General features: G+C 41.7%; 1 pseudogene; it reads left to right on the forward strand.

Moving 5' to 3' along the window:
- The first annotated feature begins 11790 nt into the window (after positions 1 to 11790).
- LOC132229426 (EF-hand calcium-binding domain-containing protein 3-like) lies at positions 11791 to 13115 on the forward strand (annotated as a pseudogene).
- The last annotated feature ends 218 nt before the right edge of the window (positions 13116 to 13333 follow it).

Below are 13333 nucleotides of genomic sequence, written 5' to 3' on the forward strand. Positions count from 1 at the left end.
TGGAAAGGAAAATAAATACGTTTGTATATGCAAGGAAAAGATGTGGGAGGCTACACGGTAATCTGTTGTGTCAGGGGATTTCTCTATGTGTAGAATAAGAATTAGAGAAGGGAGATTTCGGTTTTTATTTCTCCAAGACTGCCAGGAAATTCTATGTTGCTCAGTACTGCTTTGGAAGTTAATAGAATGAGGTTGAGGAAATGTAGAGATACCATGTTTTGAGCACAGATGTCACAAGTCTGAAATTAGGAGCCCATGAAATTAAGGGAGAAATGAACATCCTGGTGTATATAATTTCCACATAACAACATGAATTCAAGTTGATCATTTTTGAAGACTACAGGGTAGTTTGTGGAGAAATAGTTCCCATTTGCTTAAGCTTTTCCCTCCTCTTGAACATTTGGGTTACCTAAGACTTTCCCCTGCTTTCCATATCCCTGCTATAATTGTATTTGAACACGTAGGCTTAAAAAACTCTTTGGGGCTATTTTCGTAGACAAATTCCCACTGGGTCAAAATATGTGATCCTCTCTGTGATTCATGCTACCTCTTGACTGGTTTCCCTCCAGACTGACTGTCACCTCAAAGTGACACTACCAAAAGCAACTGCCATATTCTCAGCTTCCTGAAGCTTTATTTATTTAATCTGAATTGTATTTATTCTTCTGTGTACTCCATCAAAGGTCAGAGAATTCTGCCTGCATCATTTATAAGGGGCAAGCCCACATTCCGCCAGGGCACTAGCCAAGGCCTCCCTGACCAGAGCTTTATCTACTATCTGAGAACAAGAGTCATGAAACTTTCTTGCATTGGTAGTGTCATTCTCCAATAGGTAATCTGAACAGATAAAATAAAATGTGAGATTTAGCCCTAGCCAGGGTGGCTCAGTTGGTTGAGGCCGCCAGTTGGATTCCCGGTCAGGGCACATGTCCATCCCCAGTAGGAGGTAGCTGATTGATGTTTCTCTCTCAGCACCATGTTTCTTTCTCTCTCCCTCTCCCTTTCTCTCTCTCTAAAAATCAATAAAAACTTTTTTTAAAGTAAGATTTAATGTTAATGTAGGGAAACTGAGTTAAATCAAGCTTTAAATTTTTCCTTTTTACCAGATATTGCAATGCTTTTAATATGCTAAGTTACATTGTGGATCTCTAATAAAGGAGTAAAATATTCACCCCTTCCAAAAATTACTTGAATACAAATCCTTTTTTTTTTTCTTTTATGAACATCTCTCCTGATTAATGTTTTGTGGAACTCACCTTAGGAAATACTATTCAACAGTCATATGATCAGAACAACATGTGTGTGTGTTTCTCACATGACAGCTTTTTCATTTTGCTCTATTGGCAGCAAATTGCAACTACCACTGATTGTGAAATTTATGACATAGATCTTTTGGGGGGTTTTTTAATCACTGTCCTAGTTATAGTATTAGGTTCCATATCTCTCTTCTGTATTAGTAATATTTTAAATTTAAATTTTTCCCATACTTATAGATTTGCCCCTTAAGATTTTCAGTGCTTAATAGAGGACATAAGACTTATTCACCAATAACTATGAGACAGACTACTAAAAAAAAAGGTTTAACGATATTATAATTTAAAAATTAGGTAAATGTATTTACCAATTATGATGCACATAGGTATCACTGTAACTTGTACTCTCTGCATAAAATCCTATATAATAAAAGGCTAATATGCAAATTGACTAAACAGCGGAATAACTGGTCACTATGATGCGCACTGACCACCAGGGGGCAGATGCTCAACGCAGGAGCTTCCCCCTGGTAATCAGTGTGCTCCCACAGCACAGCGGGAGTGACACTCAGCCAAAAGCTGGGCTCACTGCTGGCGAGCGCAGCGGCAGTGGCAGAAGCCTCTCCCTCCTCCGCAGCAGTGCTAAGGATGTCCAACTGCCAGCTTAAGCTGTCAGCCAGACATCCCCCAAGGGCTCCTGGACTGCAAGAGGGTGCAGGCCGGGCTGAGGAACCCCCCTGAGTGCACCCCCCTGAGGAACCCCCCCAAATTTCATGCACTGGGCCTCTAGTATTCAAATAAACACATTATAGTGTTATATTGGTACATGTAATATAATTCACACAGTCGATCCATTAATCAATTAGATAGGTGATGTATTTATGTTTATGTGCAATACTAGATCCCACACACATGACACATGGCCTATATAATTGTATCTTATGTGATGCAATGGTTAAAATGAAATAGAGTTCTACCAGGATGGTAGTGTTGTGTTTAATGAGAAATAGTTTACATTGCTTCAGTTGTTTAAGTTAAAATGAGAATTAATTAAATAAAATGTAAAATACCGTTTCTCGGTAACACTCGCCATATTTTAAGTGCTCACCAGCCACATGTGCCTAGTAGCGCTCATATTGGGTGGTAGTTAAAAAGATGCCGGGACGGACAGAGGGGAGCTTCTCAGCAGATAAGAGAGACCTGCACACCCTGTACATGGAGGGGATGCCGCTGATGGAGATGGAGAGTGGGTGCCACACAATGACAATGTCCCCAAAGACATCTGAGGATGTAGGATGCAGAGGGACGAGACATGGAGAGGGGGAGGAACATTTTACTCCCGTCCTAAAGCGGTCACTTGGCCCTTCTTCTCCATTTCCAAATCTCTATCCATCTCCATCTCTCTCAAAAAGTACACAAGGCAAGATTCAAGTCTCCAAGGGTGATTATGAAGGGAGGGGGGCGATATGAGATATTTTCAAAAAGCATAACCTGTGGCATCAGACAGACCCGGGTTATACCATTTACGAAGTGGCTGTTGGCACATTATTTGAACTTCTGAGCCTATTTCCTTTTAATTAGAATTGGAGAGAAACTCCTGACCAGAAAGCGTGGTATGAGAACTAAATAGGATAACACACAGGAAAAAATGCTTAGCACAGCAAGCATCTTGTCAGAAGCACTGGGTGTCTCATATCAGAACACTCCTCACCTATTTTACAAATTTGCCTGTAACTATCCCTGATACCTACCAGAAACCCCAAGCCTAGCATTTAATAGATTGTCCTCAGCAGACCTGTCAAGTCTCAGAATGTGAACGGTGGACTGAGACCATCATGAGAGAGTTGGACTTTTTCTAAAGTACTTTCCCTTAACCACCATCCTTTTAGGTAAGGCTTCCTACAGCTAAATCTCCTGCCCTCATATCAAAATCACTATGAGACGGAAAGAGGACAAGTTTTAGTAGAAGATAGTCAGGTATCCTAGTTTGGTATCAGACATATGGCCTTTCCTCCCTGTTCTTCTGAAGATCTAAACCAATGTGACTTTTCACAAAGTATGTGAGAGATACCCCAGTTCTGTGGGTGGGACACCTTTCCTAGAAAAAGGCACTCCTTGGTTCTCTGGTAGCCAAATCCACGCAGAATAAGCAAAGCCAATGCCCAGCAGTGAAGGACCCTCCTCTGAGGGAAGACAACCAGTATCTCTCCCTGCCCTGCCCCCACCATAAGCCTCCCCACAGCATCAACAAGCTCCAGGGACTCGGAAGAACAGCCAGAATCTTGCCCCTGCAAAGTTCCCACTTCTCTACGAGTCACCCTCCCTATCTCCACTAATTCGATATAAGTTCTAGTCACTTTATACTGTCATTTTTGTGGTGTATTTTCCCCTGTGATAAATTAAAATGCTGATATGACGGTGGGTGTGCAGAATGATTTGATTACTTTTAAAAAGGATCAGTCTTCATAAAGCCTGTGTGCAGGTTGTTTTGTTATGAGGCATATCAAACAAATGATAAAGGAGGGAGAACAAAATTACAGGCCCTGGTTACCACCATCCAGATTGTTCTCATGTCCCCATGTTTGCCTCAGATGTTTATAAGGAAATGAAATATCATAGATGTAGTTGATGTCCTCTCTCTACCTCTTCCTGCAGTTATTGTTATTCTTTGAACTTGAACCTTGACTACCAGGTTGTGAGCATGGTAGTAATAAATCTGGAAACAGCATCCAAAGGCAAAGTGAAATTTTTCTTCTCGTGTTGCAATGGGCTTTAACTTAGCTCATCTTAGGGCATGTTTTCCTTCCTGTTTTAGTGCTTTTTTTTTCATTTTTCAAAGAAATCTCAAAAGCAGAATTAGAATTCATTTTGCTATTGGATTGTGACCAAAACAAACAAACAAACCCAAATAGATCTAAATTTACTTTGAAATTCCCACCTACCTTCAATCTAAGTTATTAAAGTTTAAAATTCCCTGAGATATCAGGAAGATGTTGTGCATTTTCACAAATTAAGATATTTTATTTTATATGTTATTTCCCCCACAGAGTAGCCATTTAGTGTTGCAAAAACCCCAGCAAAAATCCCAGCAAAAATAATTGAGTGTGGCTCTTGCCCAACTGAATCTTTTCCTATTCAACTGACTTGTTATTCATTTCCATCAAAATCTAAATGTTTACTCATGAACCAATTAATCCAGATTTACAGGTCTCATGGTGAGAGCCCAGCAAAGGGAATAACTATGCATTTTTTAGTTATTGGCAAAATTTTAGTTAGCATTTAATTTTTACAACTTAGAGGACTGCACTGCCCAGAAGTTTAGAAGGTTTTTTGTTATTTTCTAAGGATCCATTTGGAAAATACACACTTCTTCATCTTCCCCTTAAGTTCATCAATTCATTATTCAATTCTTGGATAAAGCATTGTAAGCCCATTTTCAAAGGAAATCTCCTTAAGCAAGTGCTCTCTTTCCCCACCTACAGGTCAAAGAATACAACTCAATCTCTCCAAGATATTTTCTTTGCAGAATTCTTAAACCTCCTGAACAGTACAACATTATCTTACTTTCCTCCAACACGGGAATTCCTGTTACACTTTCTACTCTTTTAATTTGTTGCTATATGCTGTCTTGTACTACAGTTATTTGTGAACAAATTCTGCATCTCCTTGTAGACACTGGATTTCTTCAGGAGCAGCTTTATATCTTACCCATTCTTTCTACCTCCCATAGCACCTGACTCGGTGCTTCACACAGAGAAGAATGAATGAAAGAACAAGTGACCCAATGGACAAACATATCGATTTGGGAGTAGATGCTCATGCATCCCCATTTGGTCTTGGTTATATAGAGAAAGATGACAACCACAGGAAGACGCTCCCTGGCAGTGTGCCGCAGGGCAAAGTGTGCTGTGGCGTGGAAACAGTGCCTTTTCTCATCCCCCCTCTGCCACTGGCCAGTCAGGAATCACTGGTCAAGTGACAGTTTCTCTTAGCCTTGCTTTCCCTTTCTCTAAAGTAGATACTAATACCTATCTTACAAAGATGTATGAACATGAAGTAATACAGCACCAGAGAAAGGGCCTTGCTGTCATAATAAGTATGTAAAAGCTAACCTGATTGCTCCTGGAGAAGGCACTTGCTCATAGAAAGATGGGCGATCCGGACTGCAGGCCTGGCTCTGCCACAGGCCCACCAGCTGTGCAGCCTCCAGCAGTGGTTCACCCACCCTCGGGGACTCCCTTTCTCACTAGTGGAGTGGAAAAGTTGTATGTCTGACCTTTGAGGTTCCTCCCAGGCCTGTGGTTTAGAAAATACAGGGTTAATGTATCAGTTCATTATCAAAGTATGTCTGGGTTGAGGAACTTCATATCCTCCCTCTCTCTCTCTTTCTCTCTCTCTCTCTCTTTGAAATAGCAACACAATTGACAAATTTATAGTAACTACTACTTCTAATTTTGTTTTCCCTGTGTGAAAATGAAAATCCAACACAAAAACCTATGCCTTTCAGAAAAGAGAATTTATATATGACATCATCCAGTGAGTATATTTTTACTTCAACATATTTTTGCTGAATGAATGAATGGGTAATGTATTAGTGGCTGTTTGCCAAAAGTTCCAAGAATAACATTGCATAGTTGCTACTCGGTTTGATTCTTTATAGACAGTCAGCTTAGCTTTTTTTCCTCTCTTAAAATTGGCTTTGAGTCACCGATATGATTCATAACTTTAAAAAACAAGTTGAACTTGAAATTGCCCTGGCAGGAAATGCTCTAAAGAGCACAGTACAAGTGAAAGGGAGATGCCCCTACCAGGAAAAAAAAAATAGTTCTTCTTTCCATTTTCTAATTCCCAAATGAGGAAATGTCAACAAGTAGCTTTATTCTCATCTCTGATTACATTGGTGGGATAGTAAAATCAAATGCAAAGTACAGAGCAATTAAATCTCCAGGATCCAAAAGGCACATTTTTTCAGGTGTGTCTGGCTCCCCACTCCACCCCCAGATGAGTCACTCAGCAGCAGGTAAGAGAGGAAGATGAATTGACATTATGTGGGCGAAAGGCACATACTGGGTTTCAGAATATTCAGGTTAGGCTTTGACCACAAAGAAACTGTGATGTCAGACAGGGAGATACTGAAGGCAAGAGCTAAGAGATGCTTATCAGAGAGAGGGGGAGATGGCCTAGCACAACCAGCCCTGCTTGAATCCTTTAAAGGGGAGAGATGACAAAGGAGCAAGATGCACAGGCAGCGTTGGGAAGGGGTCTACAGAAAGTCTGCCATGTTTGAAGAAGGATCCAAAAAGTAAACAGGTGGTTTCAGTTCCCATCTTTCGTTTTGTTTTGTTTTGTTGTTATTGTTAATCATCACCCAAGGATATTTTTCCAGTGATTTTTAGAGAGAGTGGAAGAGAGAGGGAAAGACAGAGATATATCAATGTGAGAGAAATACATGGATTGGTTGCCTCCTGCAGGAGCCCTGACTAGGACCCGGGCTGGGGAGGAGCCTGAAACCGAGGTATGTGCCCTTGACCTGAATCAAACCCAGGACCCTTCCGTCCACAGGCTGGTGTGCTATCCACTGAGCCAAACCGGCTAGAGCCAATTCCCATCTTTCAATATCCTCTCTGCAGCCCAAACTTCCAGTGATATCTGGAAGCTACCCTGCCTTCTCCTGGGCTATTTTCTCCTGGATAATGGCATGTCCTGGCGTTTATCCTAGGGAAGTAAGCAAGTCACTCTGAGAGAGGAGAACACTGTTAAATAGCAGTGGTGTGGTTTCAGCCCTTATTCAAGTGCAAGGAAGTTACCTAGTACCCATCCTATGATGTGGGCAAGAAGGCTCCTGCCCTGGACCCATATGTTAGAGAGCTCACTCTTGCTCTTCTCCAGTCATATCCTCCCTTCATGGCCAAAGGGGTACACCAACCTGGAGATCATGACCTCTCTTCTAGATTACACTCCAGGTACCCAAGACCCTGTAATTTCCTTCCCAAATGCCCCTGAGCCCTCTTCCAGGGCCTGTACTGGATTATTCTCTGGGTCTGGCCCAAGGGCAGACAGAACAGACAGAATACCCACTCCTAGCCTGTGGGTGGCCATGAATGGCTGCTGGGAGAGATGGCGGGAGGGGAATAGAGCTTGTATGTGCAAGGGTAGGGTGTCCACATGTGCCATGTGGCACAAGGCCCCACACTCCAGGATGAAGCTTGTAGTGAGAAGAGAATAGGGGTGGCCTGGGGGATTGCAGGAGTACAACTCCAGGTGTCCAAGAATTTTAAATTTGGCTTTGAATGAACTTCCCACCGTGAAAGTACTTTCATCAATATAGAAGGAGAACATATTTTGTTTAGCAGGTTGATAGCTTGCTTTATAAATTTTAGACCTATGACATGTGGGCCTCCATTTGTACTCTTATCTGGCCCTGCAAATGTTGGAAGTGGGCTGAATAGACCATGTATTTCAATCCATTGATTACTTATTTATTACTTTTATGATGACAAGTGACCTGAATTTGGTCAGTAATCAAGGGTTCTTTCTTTGACACATAACTATTTTTCAGTCATTAAAGAGGTTGTTATGCGCTATATTCTAGAGAAATTTTCAACCTAATGCCAATAATTCATAACAATACCAGAAGAGTGTCTATAATATTTAGTGTAAAGGAAAATAAAGGTGTCAGGCTAGATTATGATTTCTAGAAGTAACTCTAGTGACAGCTGCTCATTTTATTTAAATTTCCAGACTCTTTTATCTAAGTGTCTTTATGAAAGGACATTGTGGGGTCTGAGCATTTATCAAATGAATGAATTTTCTGTATGTCTATTTATTTTAGAGAGAGCACTATCAAAATATTTAAGCATCTTTAATTCTAAAAAAAATGTTTAGTAAATCCCAAAATTTGCACTGGCTAGCACTATCGTAACTATCTTGGGCTCCCATACTCACCGGCCTTGCTGCTTTACCAGTTATAAAAATACAAATAGACACCAAAGTGTGATTAAATGCATCCTGGCACACTACAGAATTCTGTTTTATAGTAACTCTAACACTATTTAAGGGGCCTTGTTGCCAGGGAATCTTATTATCACAGGATCTTGTTTGTGCTTGATCCTAACAGCAATCTTGGGGAACACCGTTGTAAAATTCCAATTTACTACGAATACAGATGTTTTGAAAGTCTTCTCCGAAAGTGGGTAGGATATATTTTACTTTTCTTAGCTTCACCGCAATATTACTCGGGTTTTTTGCTTCAATGAATGTTTTAAAATAGACATTAAATCCCATCGCCTTATTTGTTTGGGCACTCTTAGTGGTAAAAGAACATCTTGAAGAGAGTACGTTCACTCTCACCAGATGAGACCCAACCCTCTAAGGATAGTTCTTTTCCAGTGACAAACAGCCACAGCCCCACCCAAAGTCTTCAGAAAAGGGGACCATATCTTCCTTCATTTCTTCCATTCCAATGGAGTGCAGGTGCCACAGGTAAATCCTTTCACAAACCCTAGCCATTGTTCAGGTTGCTCTTCCTTGTCCTAATGTGCCATGTGGCTCCCACTCTCTCTGCAGCCTCTCTTGGCTGCTAATTGCCTTGGCTTTCCAGTACAACGTCAAGTTGCCCTCTATGTCCTAACTGCTGGAACGCAGTCTGGCTGTCACACTAGCACCACGGACACTCCCTGCCATTGCTCACCCTGACCCCTGCCATCACTGGTCCCACCACCACGGGATCTGTTTGCTCTCTTATTCTTCGTGCCTAGTGAAGCTGAGAAAAGAAAGTCCATCTGAGCTATAGATTTTCTGTTGTCCAATGTAGATCCTTGACGTTGCTCTTCCAGGATCCTTGGCATTGCTCTTTCCGGATCCTTGACATTGCTCTTCCTAGATCCTTGACATTGATCTTTCACCAGAGCAAGGTAAGTCAGGCAGCGATCTACCCTTCTATACAAAAGGGTTGGCCAGTTCCACTTGTTTTCTCTGATAGCAGGCTGTTATATCCTCTTTACCAGGATGGTCTTTACGCATCTCATGAGCCCCTTATCACGTGTCTGTATCTCCTGTATTTACTTCTTCACAAGCGCTAGGAGGCCAGGGACTGTATCTACCTTGCAAACTATTATATCTCTAGCACCTGGTTTTGCCACACCAGGAATGCCCTATAAATGCTCCCTAAACTGAACTGAACTTCGAAAGCTTAGTGCAGAAACTCTACAGGCATTTTTTAACACTGCAGTGTGTGCCACTGATGCTCTTCTCCAGCCCTCACTCACCTTCCCAGCCCAACAATCCCAAATTATGACCAGTGAGAAACCCCATTATCACCTAGGTCTCCAGGTCAAGCCTCCCAGGGCATATGCAAGTTGTTTGGATGGCCGGGTTGCATTTTAGTCTTAGTGGCTGAGATTTTAAAACAACTACTCAAAATTAGGGATGTGACTAAGAGAGGTGGGGGAAACACATTTCTCTTTGGATCCGCAAGGGACACAGCATAAGCTCCTTGCCATGGAAGCCATTCTTTCCATTCTAAGGGCTTCAGCCTTCCAACTAGGGCCCCACTGTGTCAATGCACCCATTTTGGTTGGGTAGTAAAATGGGATCAGGAGAGATGGGTACTATAGAAATGGAATAGAAAAAAAAAAAGACATAGAAGAGGTATGCTTACATGTTCATTCTTAACTCATTTCAATAAAGTCATAATTAAACAAACTATTACTCCATTATCTTCTAACAGGATAATTCTAACTTTCCTTCTGGCATTTGCCATTTGCAGGTGATACTATGCAAAAGAATTCTTACTTGAGCGTGGGCTGTGACTATACCCACCAAGGCAAGCCCAGCCGTGTTACCACTCTGAGAAGATGTAAATATTGTTCCTTGGTTGGGGCCACAGTTGCCATTTGAGAACCATCGTGATTATTTATGAAGTGGTCTCTTTGACAAAGAGCTTTTGCGGGTCAAGCAGCGTCCTCCTGACTACCTCAGGCATGGCCTTGGTTATAGTTTTCAGCAACCAGTTAAGGCGCACTACTTACAATTATTTTCAGAGGGTGTTTAAAGTTTTTCTTTTGTCTTTCAACTTGGTGTGCTATAGATGGAAAATAATTAATGACATCTTCTTACTGACAATTCATTTCAGAATAATTTAGTATAGTGATGACAGCAGAAGAGAATGGATGAGATTCCATTGCTATAAGACAGAAAGGTATTTTATCATTCAACAAACACAAAATATCTAGCTGGGGTGGTGTTAGGTGGTAAGAATAAAATGACATGAAATGTCTCAAGTAGCTAATAGGCTAATATGGGGGAGAAGACTTAAATAAACCAGCAATTACAGCAAGTTTATTTGGTAAGTGTTATGATAGAGTTATACTTGAATATGGAGGAATATTCGGAGTACAAAAATAAAATGGCTTCCAATCAGACAGGGGGAGGTGGTGTCAGGAAATGCTTCCAAGAATCTTAAAAGCCAAGAATGATGTGAAGAAGATGAAGAAGGGAGGAGAGAGCAGGGGCATTCTAGGGAGAGGCCATAGTCCGTGAAAAAGTATGGAAGTACAAAATCTTGGCATGTCCTGGGCCTGTACATAGGCTAGGGAAAAGGGAAGTTGTGGGATGGTGGGAGATGGGGCTACACAAATTGTCTGGAGCCAGATGGTGGAGAAGCTAGAGTGCTCAGCTCCATTCAAAGGAGCACAGTGGGGCTTGGGCTGCCCACTGTCCTATAAACGTACACAGGGCAGAGGAGTCTTTTCCATGTACATTTCTGCATCCTCATTTCCTGGCACGTGGTAGGCTCTCAACAGATGTGTGTTGGATGTTAGATTAATTAATTAATTAAGCTCTATCACTGGGAGGGGAATACCTACATTTTTATCAATGACAAGGACAGCTTTCATTACACTAGCATAGTTACTGAGAAATGAAGAAAATGTGAAAGATACTTTAAAGATTATATGCTATACTACATATATACAATAAAATATAATTTAGCCACAAAAAGAGGGAAATATTGTCATTTGCAATAACATGGATAGACCTTGAGGGCATTAGGCTAAGTGAAATCTATATATATAGAAGCCTAAGTGACCAAATGACTGGTCAATCGGTCGCTATGATGCGTGCTGACCACCAGGGGACAGACACTCAACGTGGGAGCTACCCCCTGGTGGTCAGTGTGCTCCCACAGGTGGAGCACTGCTCAGCCAGAAGTCAGACTCACAGCTGGCGAGCGCAGTGGCGGTGGCGGAGCCGCTCCGGCCTCCACAGCAGCGCTAAGGAGCAAGCCAAGTGGTAAGGAGCCAGCAGGTGGGTGTTTAGGAGTCCCGGATTGTGAGAGGGTGCAGGCAGGGCTGAGGGGCCTCCCCCCCCCCCCCACACACACACACACACACAAATTTTGTGCATTGGGTCTCTAGTATACGTATAATCTAAAAAAATCCCACAACCTAAAAAAACAAACAAACAAACAAAAAAACTCGACAGAGCGGAAGCGCGTGAAGGCAGCGGAGCGAGGTGTTATGGGACTGGAGACAGAGTTACTGGCCACATGGCAGTTTCTGACATTAAGCAAAAATTTAAGCTGGATCCCCTAACAAAAGTACCCAGCTCCCATGGCAAGAGGGATAAAGATTTACCAGGATCTCTCCCATGCCAATTAGGGCGCAAAGAAAGGAAGTTGAGAGCTTCACAAATTCAAGCCTTCCAAGATGCCTACAACTTCTTTACCAAGGATAAAACCAGCCGTATTGATTTTCATGGAATGATGTGCACTTTAGCTAAGGTGGGAATGCATCTAACCAAGCATGATGTCTATAATGAATTAAAATATGCTGATACTGACCGAGATGGGAAAGTGAATTTCTCAGACTTTATAAAGGTGCTAACAGATAAGGACCGCTTCCTTAGAGCTGTGGTTCCAGAAAAAGACAAGTGTTTAGATTTTGCTGGCAACCCAGGGATCCTGTTGTTTGAAATTCTATCAAAGCTTGTAGCGATTTCAGCCTTACCTAGAAAGGCTATAATAGAATTTGTAAGCTATTTCCAAAGAAATTCCAAGAAACCACTGCAGGAATATTGTGGAATCCCTCCCCTACAGATTATGGAAAAAGGAGATTTAAGCCAGACATGTGCACACCTCTGACCTCAAGCACAACTGCCTTTGCTAATGCTACTCGGATTGCAATAATGAAAGAAAAGGATTTATGCAGATATCTTGAGGAGCTCAGGAGATGCAATCCTCCTTCAGACAACCCATATTCAAAACTAACCATCTTTCCGTTGTTCCCTAATGTGGATGGGCTGGTAATGGGAAAGCCATTCAAAGACATGCATAAATTAGAAATGCTTAGGAGAAAGGAGCCTCTGAGTTTCTTTGATAACTACTTTTTCCATAAAAGAGATTGGAAAACACAGGCAGCAAATATAAAGCCTGTTGACTCTCCTCCGGCTACCCAACTGAGATCCTCACCATTGACCAAATGTTGAAGAAAAAGCAGAAATGGACAGTGACTGAGGCAGCTGCTCTTAAACCGCACGTGAAGAGAGCTATAGAAACCTATAACTTAGGAATTGCTCTTGAGCACCAGAAAGAAATGCTAAATTTCTGGCATAAGATCCGAGGGGATTTGGCTGGAGTAGACACTAAAAATGAGTCCTTTTATGAAACCTTTTCTACTTATACATGGTCCTGGAATGTTTGCCAAGAATTACTTTCCCCAAAGGACTTAAGGTTATATGATGCTTGAATGAATAGAAATTCCTTCCACAATTCTTCAGTCTCTTCCTCTTCGGATAACCAGTGAATGTGACATAGAAACAGGAAGAAAAAGAAAACAGAAAGGTTTCAAAGGGCTTCAACAGTGAAATTTCTACATTTTCTAAGCAGCTCATTTCAATCTACTTTTTCATAGATATCAAAAGCATGGTTCCTTGATTTTGTCTAGTACATTCTTAGCAGCTGGAAATGTTGACATCTTTTAAATTCTAACCAGTAAAAAAGTTTAAGTCATAAAAAAAACAACTCATAGATACAGAGAACAGATTGGTGATTGCCAGAGGCACGGCTTGGGGAGGAGGTGAAA

Source organism: Myotis daubentonii, chromosome 3 (genome assembly GCF_963259705.1).
Source record: "Myotis daubentonii chromosome 3, mMyoDau2.1, whole genome shotgun sequence".
In the NCBI taxonomy this organism is placed as follows: Eukaryota; Metazoa; Chordata; class Mammalia; order Chiroptera; family Vespertilionidae; genus Myotis; species Myotis daubentonii.